Source organism: Sapajus apella, unplaced genomic scaffold (genome assembly GCF_009761245.1).
Source record: "Sapajus apella isolate SASKATOON/1434 unplaced genomic scaffold, GSC_monkey_1.0 scaffold1, whole genome shotgun sequence".
NCBI lineage: Eukaryota > Metazoa > Chordata > Mammalia > Primates > Cebidae > Sapajus > Sapajus apella.
Genome location: NW_022436941.1, coordinates 63,217,099 through 63,226,317, shown reverse-complemented (window position 1 = coordinate 63,226,317; position 9,219 = coordinate 63,217,099). Strand labels below are relative to the sequence as shown.

The window sequence follows — 9,219 nt, the reverse complement described above, 5'->3', positions numbered from 1 at the left end:
GAGTAGCTGGGATTACAGGCACGCGCCACCATGCCCAGCTAATGTTTTGTATTTTTAGTAGAGACGGGGTTTCACCATGTTGACCAGGATGGTCTCGATCTCTTGACCTCGTGATCCACCCGCCGCAGCCTCCCAAAGTGCTGGGATTACAGGCGTGAGCCACCGCGCCCGGCCAACTTTCTAAATTAACTGAGACCTGTCTCAAATATTCAGGGTTCACAGTCCCACAAACATTCATTGCAACATCATTGCATTATTAAATGCAAATAATTAAGTTAGGATTTCTACCTTAGCAGCTGTCTAGTTCAGAGGTTGATATTCTCAGTAGAATACATCAATATACAGGAAAAAACCCACAAACCCCCAAAACCTAACCCTCCTGTTTATGGGCTTCTCAAAAGCCTTTAAAGCATAGCCTATTCCAGAGCTAGATCTTGAGACTGGCAGAAAGTCAAGGTAAACGCAAAAGACAAGAAGGTTCTGGAAGGGCCGCTACTATGGCTTACCCCTCTAACCACTGCTTTGCTTACACCATTGCTTGAACCCAGCAGTTCAAGGCTGTAGTGAGCCATGATCACGCCTGTGAGTAGTCGCTACACTCCATCCTGAGCATCTCTAAAAAGTAAAAATAAAAAGCAGAATAACTGAATAGAATAGCTACCAAATAAGCATATTGAAGCATATTGAAAAGATGCTTAGCATGAGTCATTAGAAAAATGCAAATTTTAAAACCCATGAGTGGCTAAAGTAAATAAATCTGAAAGTATAAGTACGTAATGAGAAAGAATGCCCTCCCTACCCCCAACATGGGAACCCATTTATACAATCGCTGTATATTCTTTGAGATATTTTATGCATGTATAAACATGTATATATGCTTGCTTTTTTTTTTTTTTTTTTTTTTTGAGACTGAGCCTCTCACTGTTGCCCAGGCTGCAGTGCAATGAATGGTGTGATCATGGCTCACTGCAACCTCCACTTCCCAGGTTCAAGAGATTCTCCTGCCTCAGCCTCCCAAGTACTTGGGATTACAGGTGCATGCCACCACGCCTGGCAAATTGTTTTATATTTTTAGTAGAGACAGGGTTTCACTATGTTGGCCAGGCTGGTCTCAAACTCCTGACCTTGTGATCTGCCCGCCTCGGCCTCTCAAAGTGCTCGGATTACAGGTGAGCCACCACGCCCGGCCAGTGATTTATAATTTTTTTGTTGTTGTTTTTTGAGACAGAGTTTTGTTCTTGTTGCCCAGGCTGAAGTGCAATGGCACAATCTCAGCTTACCACAACCTCCACCTCCCAGGTTCAAGCGATTCTCCTGCCTCAACCTCCCGAGTAGCTGGGATTACCAGCATGTGCCACCACGCCCGGCTAATTTTTTGTATTTTTAGTAGAGACAGGGTTTCTCCATGTTGGTCAGGCTGGTCTCAAACTCCCAACCTCAGTTGATCCTCCCACCTCAGCCTCCCAAAGTGTTGGGATTATAGGCATGAGCCACCGCACCCAGCCTATACATGCTTTTTAAAAATAAAAAATAAAAACTATACCATGTATTAGTTAAATTATACATAAATTACCTCAAAATTTAGTGGCTTAAAACAGTTGTAAACATTTACTAACCTGCACAGTTTCTGTGGGTTATGAATCCAGGAGCAGTTTAGCCCAGTGGTTCCGGCTGAGGATCTCATGAGGTAGCAGGTAAGATACTGGCTGGAGCCGCTGCTTGCTGAAGACGTGAAGGGCTGGAGGATCCCCTACACGGCTGGCACATTGGTGGCAGGAAGCTTCGGTTCCCCTCCATGTGGGCCTCTTCACAGGGCTGCTGGATTGACTCATAACATGGAGACTGGTGTTCCCAAAATGAGTGATCCGCAAGAACAAGGGGAAAGCTGCAATGCCTTTCGTTACTTAGCTTCAGAAGTCACACATGTCACTTCCACCAGCCTAGCTCCGATTGCTTGGTCAGATAAGCTGGCTCCAATTCAATTTGGGAGAAGACAGGGAGCATAAATACCAGGAGGCGAGGATCACTGGAGACTACGCGGGGGGCTGGCTACCGCGTTACATACAGAAACACACCTTGCATATTATTGCCATGTTAGTATATACAGATTGACCCCATTATTTTAAACTGCTGTCTCCATGTTCACATATTCCATAATGTATGGAATCCAGTTTATGCTATACTTGGATTGCTATAGAAATAATCTTTGAGTAAATATCTTGTACGTACTTGTTAATTCAATATTCTTCCCCCATGCACTATGTGCCAAGTCATCTTCTAGGCAGTAAGGAATATTGTGGAGAACAAAATAGACAAGAACCCTGTTCTCGTGGAGTTTACTTTCTGATTGGAGAAAGACTGAAAACAAAACAAAACATCCAATAGTAGTAAGTGCTAAATGTAAATGCTCAGAGTATTTTATATTGGGAGACCAGAGAAGGTTTCTAAGGAGGTGAAATTTAAGTTGCAATGTTAAGGGCAGGAAAGCCAGCTATGGGAGGATCCCAAGCAAGGGCTTTACGGGAATGAGTAAGGGAAGTAAGAATATGAGCAAGCAGGCGGGAGAGAGAGAGGCAAGAGCTGGATAACTGAAGGGATCTGTAAGCGAGTAAGAAGCTTGATTTGCTTTCTAGGTCAGATGCCATAGGGTTGTTTTACTGGCCATTTAAAAAAATCACTGGCTACTATGTGGAATAGGGATTATAGAAGGACAAGAAGAGAAAGCAAGAAAAATTTGGAGTAATCCAAGCAAGAGGTGCTGATGGCTTGAATTACGGTGGTGGTAACAGATGGAGAGAAGGAGCCTAAAGTCAATAGATGTGAAAAAAAGAGGAATCAAAGCTCATGCGTAGAGTTTCTGCTTGATGGATAATGGTGAAATAATCAGGAGTGAGTACATTTGGAGGCTGAAAGTCAGGAGCTCTGTTTTGACCATGGCATCTTGAGACTGCGATGCCTGTTAGACATCCAAGCAGAACTGTTGAGTAGGAGGCGATGCAGTGGCTCACGCCTGTAATCCTTGCATTTTGGGAGGCGGAGGTGGGAGGATCACGTGAGCTCAAGAATTTGAGATCTGCCTGGGCTACATGGCAAAACTGTGTCTCTACAAAAAATTTTAAAACTAGCCCAGTGTGGTGGCACACCCCTGTGATCCCAGTGTTACTCAGAAGGCTGAGTTGGGAGGATTGCTTGAACTCAGGAGGCAGAAGTTGCAGTGAGCTGAGATTGTGCCACTGTACTCCAGCCCCAGCAACAAACAAGATCTTGTCTCAGGAAAACAAACCAACAAAAAAACAACAACAAAAAAAACCTGGTAATGTTACCATATTACTGGAAAGGGGTCCAGATCCAGACCCCAAAAGAGGGTTCTTGGATCTCACCCACTCAAGAAAGAATTCAGGGTGAGTCCATAAAATGAAAGCAAGCTGATCAGGAAAATGAAGGAGTAAAAGAATGGCAACTCAATAGACAGAGCAGCTCCAAGAGCTGCTGGTTGCCCATTTTTATGGTTATTTCTTGATGATATGTTAAACAAGGGGTGGATTATTCATGCCTACCCTTTTTAGACCATATAGAGTAACTTCCTGACATTGGCACGGCACTTGTAAACTGTCATGGTGTTGCTGGGAGTGTAGCAGTGAGGATGACCAGATGTCACTCTGGTGGCCATCTGGTTTTGGTGGGTTTTGGCCGGATTCTTTCCAGCAAGCTGTTTTATCAGCAAGGTCTTTATGACCTGTATCTTTTTTTTTCTGAAATGGAGTTTCACTCTTGTTGCCCAGGCTGGAGTGCAGTGGCATGATTTCAGCCCACTGCAACCTCCACCTCCCAGGTTCCAGCCATTCTCCTGCCTCAGCCTCCCGAGTAGCTGGGCTTACAGGCATACATTACCACACGTAGCAAAGTTTTTGCATTTTTAATACAGACCGGGTTTCACCATGTTGGTGAGCCTGGTCTTGAACTCCAGACCTCAGGTGATCCAACTGTCTCGGACTCCCAAAGTCCTGGGATTACAGATATGAGCCACTGTACCCTGCCAAGACCTGTATCTTGTGCTGACCTTCTATTTCATCTTGTGAGTGTCTGGGAATGCAGCCCAGTAAGTCAGCCTTATTTTTCCCAACTCCTATTCAAGGGTTGCTCTGGTTCAAATGTTTCTGACACCTAGGGAAGAGAATATAGATGAAGAAAAGGGGGCCCTGGACAGAGGCCTTTGGCACGTAGAATCTTTTGAGCAGAGGAAGGGCCGGTAAGAGACACTGAGGAGGACCGGCCACTATGGCAAGAAGAAAGTCCAGCAAATATGCTCTCAGATAAGTGAAGGACAAAAAGGACAGAGTGATCCATCATGGTGAAAATCACTTAGAAGCCAAGTGAGATATGAACAGAGGAATGACTACTGGAGCTTGCCTTTGGAGAATGTTGGTGACCTTGACAAGACCACCCGCTCCGTCACATGATGGGGAAAGGAAGCCAAATGGAGTGTGTTCAAGAAAGAATGAGGAGGGAAGTCTACACAATGACAGTGGCAATCCCTTACAGCAAGTCTAACTGTGAAAGGGAGCAAGGGAATGAGGAGGCAAGAAAGGCAAGGAGAGTCATTCATTCAGCAGAGAGGGAGACGTCTTTGCATGTGTCGTATTTCTAGAAGTGAAGGTGGAAGAATTTCTTGAGCCCAGGAGTTCGAGACCAGCCTGGGCAACATGGCAAGACCCCATCACTACAATAACCACAACAGAATTAGCCAGGGATTATGGTATAAATGTATAGTCTCAGCTACTTGGGAGGGTGGGGCAGGACGATCGCTTGAGCCCAGAAGTTCAAGGCTGTAGTGAGCTATGATTGCACCACTGCACTCCAGCCTGGGCAACAGAGCAAGACTGTCCCAAAAAAAAAAAAAAGCAGAATTTCTGGGTCAAAGGATATGTGTAATTTTGACCGTAGTAAGTTGCTCTTCTGAGGTGTTGTACCAATTACACACTTGCCAAAAATGTGTGTCTGTTTATCTACCGTGTTGTAAATACTAAATTTTCATGGTCTTTTACTTGCCAGTCTGAACCTTACAAATTTTGAGTGTAATAATAATGTGGGACCACAAGCATCTGGGAAGAAATAGAGCTCTGCTTTCTTCCTTTATTTACTTTACATTTTAGGCATATTTCCCCCTGCCACTTTGTACCACCAAAGCAGTGACCCTCCTTGCAAGAAGTTGGTCCCATTTCTCTTTGTATTAGCTCTGAGAGAAAACCTAAGCTATTCTTCTGGGTGGGCTGCAGAAAACATCTGTGCCATGTGGACCATCCTTTTCTCTGATGAGTTTTCTATCATTCTTTTGTGGAGAACATGAGGGCATGGCAGCAGCCACTACAGCAGGAGCCTGGAGTCCCAGCCCTGGGCTCTAGCCAGCTCACCTGCAAGTGAGGGATTAACTCTCAACACTGCTGGGTCTGGCTCAGGTCCGAATTCCTCACCGCAGTTTCACCATGTAGCCTGGGGTGAATGACAAGCCCATGGAAAGCGTTTAATTATAGCTTCTATGTAGCATGGGGTAGACTAAATTACCTAATCCCGAGAAAGCAGTTTCAGCCAAGACTTATGTTCTGAGCTCTTTCAGAGGCCACCTGGGCTCTTGTAGGGAACTGTGTCTAGTTCTTACCGGTGAAACACAAACTTTTTTCTTTAACCAGAGATTTGTGTAAATGGGAGACCTCATTAAAAATACGACAGATTTATCAGAATGTGTGGCTTAAAAAATTGCAGCGCGGGGAGGGAAATGATGGTGTTTATTCCAGTAACAGTTTCTGTCCATTACAAACTGGAATTTTTGGTTTTCTTTTTAATCTTTTTAAAAACTTTTTTTTTTGAGACAGAGTCTTGCTGTGTCACCCAGGCTGGCATGCAGTGATGTGATCTCAGCTTACTGCAGCCTCTGCCTCCTGGGTTCAAGCGATTTTTCTGCCTTAGCTTCCCTAGTAGCTGGGATTACAGGTATGCACCACCACACCTGGCTAATTTTTGTATTTTTAGTAAAGGCAGGGTTTCATCACATTGGCCAGGCTGGTCTCAAACTCCTGACCTCAAGTGATCATCCACCACACTATCTCGAAGTGCTGGGTTGCAGGTGTAGGCCACCATACCCAACCTAAAAACTTTATTATTTATTTATATATTTATGTTTTTGAGACAGAGTCTTGCTCTGTTGCCCAGGCTGGAGTGCAGTGACGTGATCTTGGCTCACCGCAACCTCCGCCTCCCAGTTTCAAGCGATTCTCCTGCCTGAGCCTCCAAAGGAGCTGGGACTGCAGGTATACACCACCATGCCCAGCTCATTTTTGTATTTTTAGTAGAGATGTGCTTTTATGTTGGCCAGGCTGGCCTCGAACTCCTGACCTCAGATGATCTGCCCGCCTTAATCTTCTGAAGTGCTAGGATTACAGGCGTGAGCCACTGCACCCAGCCAAGAGTAGTTATTTTGAAAAGAGATGTTTCAGTCTTCAGAATGTATCTTTGGCCCAATGCAGTGGCTGGTGCCTATAATTCCAGCACTCTGGGAGGCCAAGTTGGGAGGATCACTTGAGCCCAGGCATTCAAGACCAGCCTGAGCAACATGGTGAAATCCCATCTCTACAAAAAATACAAAAATTAGCCAGTTGTGGTGGCATGCCCTGTGGTCCTAGCTATTTGGGAGGCAGAGGTGGATCACTTGAGACTGGGACGTTAAGGCTGCAAAGAGCTGTGTCTCTGCATTCTATCCTGGGCATCAGAGCAAGACTCTGTCTAAAAAAAAAAAAAAAGAACTTATCTTTATCTTTGAGCTCTTTCTTTAATATATTGTTCTCTGTATTCCTCTACTGAGTGCTTCTTGACCTGTCTCTGCTCTTCTTTGTGTATTTATTTGTCAAATAAAAATTGTATATATTTATGATATACAACATGATGTTTTGATTTATATATGAACTGTGGAATGACTAAGTCAAGCTATTTGACTTCATTGCCCCATATATTTGTCATTTTTGGGGGGGATAAAAACAACATCTACTGTCTTAGCAATTTTCAACATACAGTTGTTATTAACTGTAGGCACCATGTTGTACAATACAATCTTTTTTTTTCTTTTTTGAGATGGAGTCTTGCTCTGTCGCCAGGTTGGAGTGCAGTGGCACGATCTTGGCTCACTGCAATCTCCGCCTCCCAGGTTCAAGTGATTCTCCTGCTTCAGCCTCCCTAGGAGCTGGGACTACAGGCACACACCACCACGCCCAGCTAATTTTTGTATTTTTAGTAGAGACGGAGTTTCACCATGTTGGCCAGGATGGTCTCAACCTCTTCACCTCGTGATCTGCCTGCCTCGGCCTCCCAAAGTGCTGGGATTACAGGCTTGAGCCACTGCACCCGGCCATGTACAACAGGATCTCTTAAGCTTATTCCTCCTGGGCCAGGCACAGTGGCTCACACCTGTAATCCCAGCACTTTGGGAGGCCAGGGCAGGTGGATCACCTGAGGTCAGGAGTTTGAGACCAGCCTGATCAACATGATGAAACCCCGTCTCTACTAAAAATTCAAAAATTAGCCAAGTGAGGTGGCATATGCCTTTAATCCCAGGTACTCGGGAGGCTGAGGCATGAGAATCGCTTGTACCCAGGAGGCCAAGGTTGTAGTGAGCTGAGATCGCACCACTGCACTCCAACCTGCACTCCAGCGACAGAGTGAAACTCCATCTAAAACAAAAACAAAAACAAGAAAACCCCTTATTCCTCCTGTCTAACCCAAATTTTGTGTCCTCTGACCAACTTCTCCCCAGTCCCTCCATCTCTCTTCCCTCTCTTCTTCTCTAGGCTGAGAGCAGCCATTAGGTCCAGGGCTGACTGTTCACGCATGCCCAGCACTGGCCAGTGTGAGGAGGAGGAGCACAGATTGCTGTTGTGACTTGCTGGGAGTGGGCTTACACTGGCATCTGAGCAGGAAATAGAAGCGAAATAGAATATTTCGGAAATATTCAGAAAATAGAAGCGAAATCCCTGGAGTGATCTAAGGAGGCCAAGCCTCACCTTGAAGGTTCTTCTGAGTCTTTGGCCTGGACAGAAACATACAACTTGAATTTCTAAAGGTGAGGTGAAGGCCAAGCAGGCAGCCAGGATGGTCACCAGGAAAGGAGCCAAATGAACTTCAAGTGTTCTTTAGGGCAAGGAACTTTCCAGAACCTTGGGCTGAGCTATGATTAGGCTGCTCTCTCTCTCTCTCTCTCTTACATACTCTCTCTCTGTCTCTCTCTCTCTCTGTCTCTCTGTCTCTCTCTCTCTCTTTCCCTCACCCCTCTGTGGCCAAGGTAAAGCCACATTTTAGAGTGGAGGCCCTAAGGCAACCTCCTTCCCCAAAAACCTCCACCCCTGTTGCCCTTTCTAATCCAACGCCTGCTGGGCTCACACTTCAACTACTAGACTGAGAAGCAAGAATCTTCCACAAAAAGAGTGTTTTACTTTAGAGCTGCCTCCTGTGGAGATGAGGTAAGGGGAATGCTCTTGTCTGAATTTCTGGGTGTGGAGATTAGCAAGCCTTTTTCCTCCCAGGAGCTGGAGTGAGCAAGGGGCCCTGCTGTGAGTTGTGTTTTTCTGAGGCTGGTCCAGACTCACCACGCAGCGTTCATCAGGTGGGAAAGCAGGAGGAGGTTTAATTTAGGACCTAAAGCTGGTATATCTCTGAGTAAAGAAATGGGAAGGAACCGGGTCTCTAAAAAAATTGCTCTGGGCTTGGTGGCTCATGCCTGTAATCCCAGCACTTTGGGAAGCCTAGGTGGGTGGATCACTTGAGGTCAGAAGTTCGAGACCAGCCTGGCCAACATGGCAAAATCTCGTGTTTACTACCAATTTAAAAATTAGCCAGGCATGGTGGTGCGTGCCTGTAATCCCAGCTACTCGAGAGGCTGAGGCAGGAGAATTGCTTGTTCCCAGGAGGCAGAGGTCGTAGTGAGCTGAGCTTGCGCCACTGCACTCCAGACTGGGTGACAGAGCCAGACTCTGTCTCAAAAAGAAAAAGAAATTGCTTGTGATCCAACACTCCCGCCACCAGTGCCTCCTCATGGTGAAGGGCAATTACTCTGGCACCAGAGTCTCGGGGTTCAAGTCTGTACTTCACCAGTGTGTGACTGGAAAAGCTACCTAACCTCTCTGTCCAGGCTTCACAGCTAATCATTCCTCACAGTATTTCTTTTTTTTTTTTTTT

The 9,219-nt window shown here is 45.6% G+C and overlaps 1 protein-coding gene across 2 annotated transcripts in view; it reads left to right on the top strand.

The window, feature by feature from the left end:
• The window catches only part of S100Z (S100 calcium binding protein Z), a 54,996-nt gene that overhangs the window by 19,589 nt on the left and 26,188 nt on the right, over positions 1-9,219 (top strand). The window contains exon 1 of one of the 2 annotated variants that reach the window (XM_032277920.1): positions 8,007-8,107. The exons of the other annotated variant lie outside the window; for it this stretch is intronic. The gene's annotated coding sequence lies outside the window, so the exon portion shown is untranslated. Of the gene's footprint in view, positions 1-8,006; positions 8,108-9,219 lie in introns of those variants that run through there. 2 annotated transcript variants of the gene reach the window in all.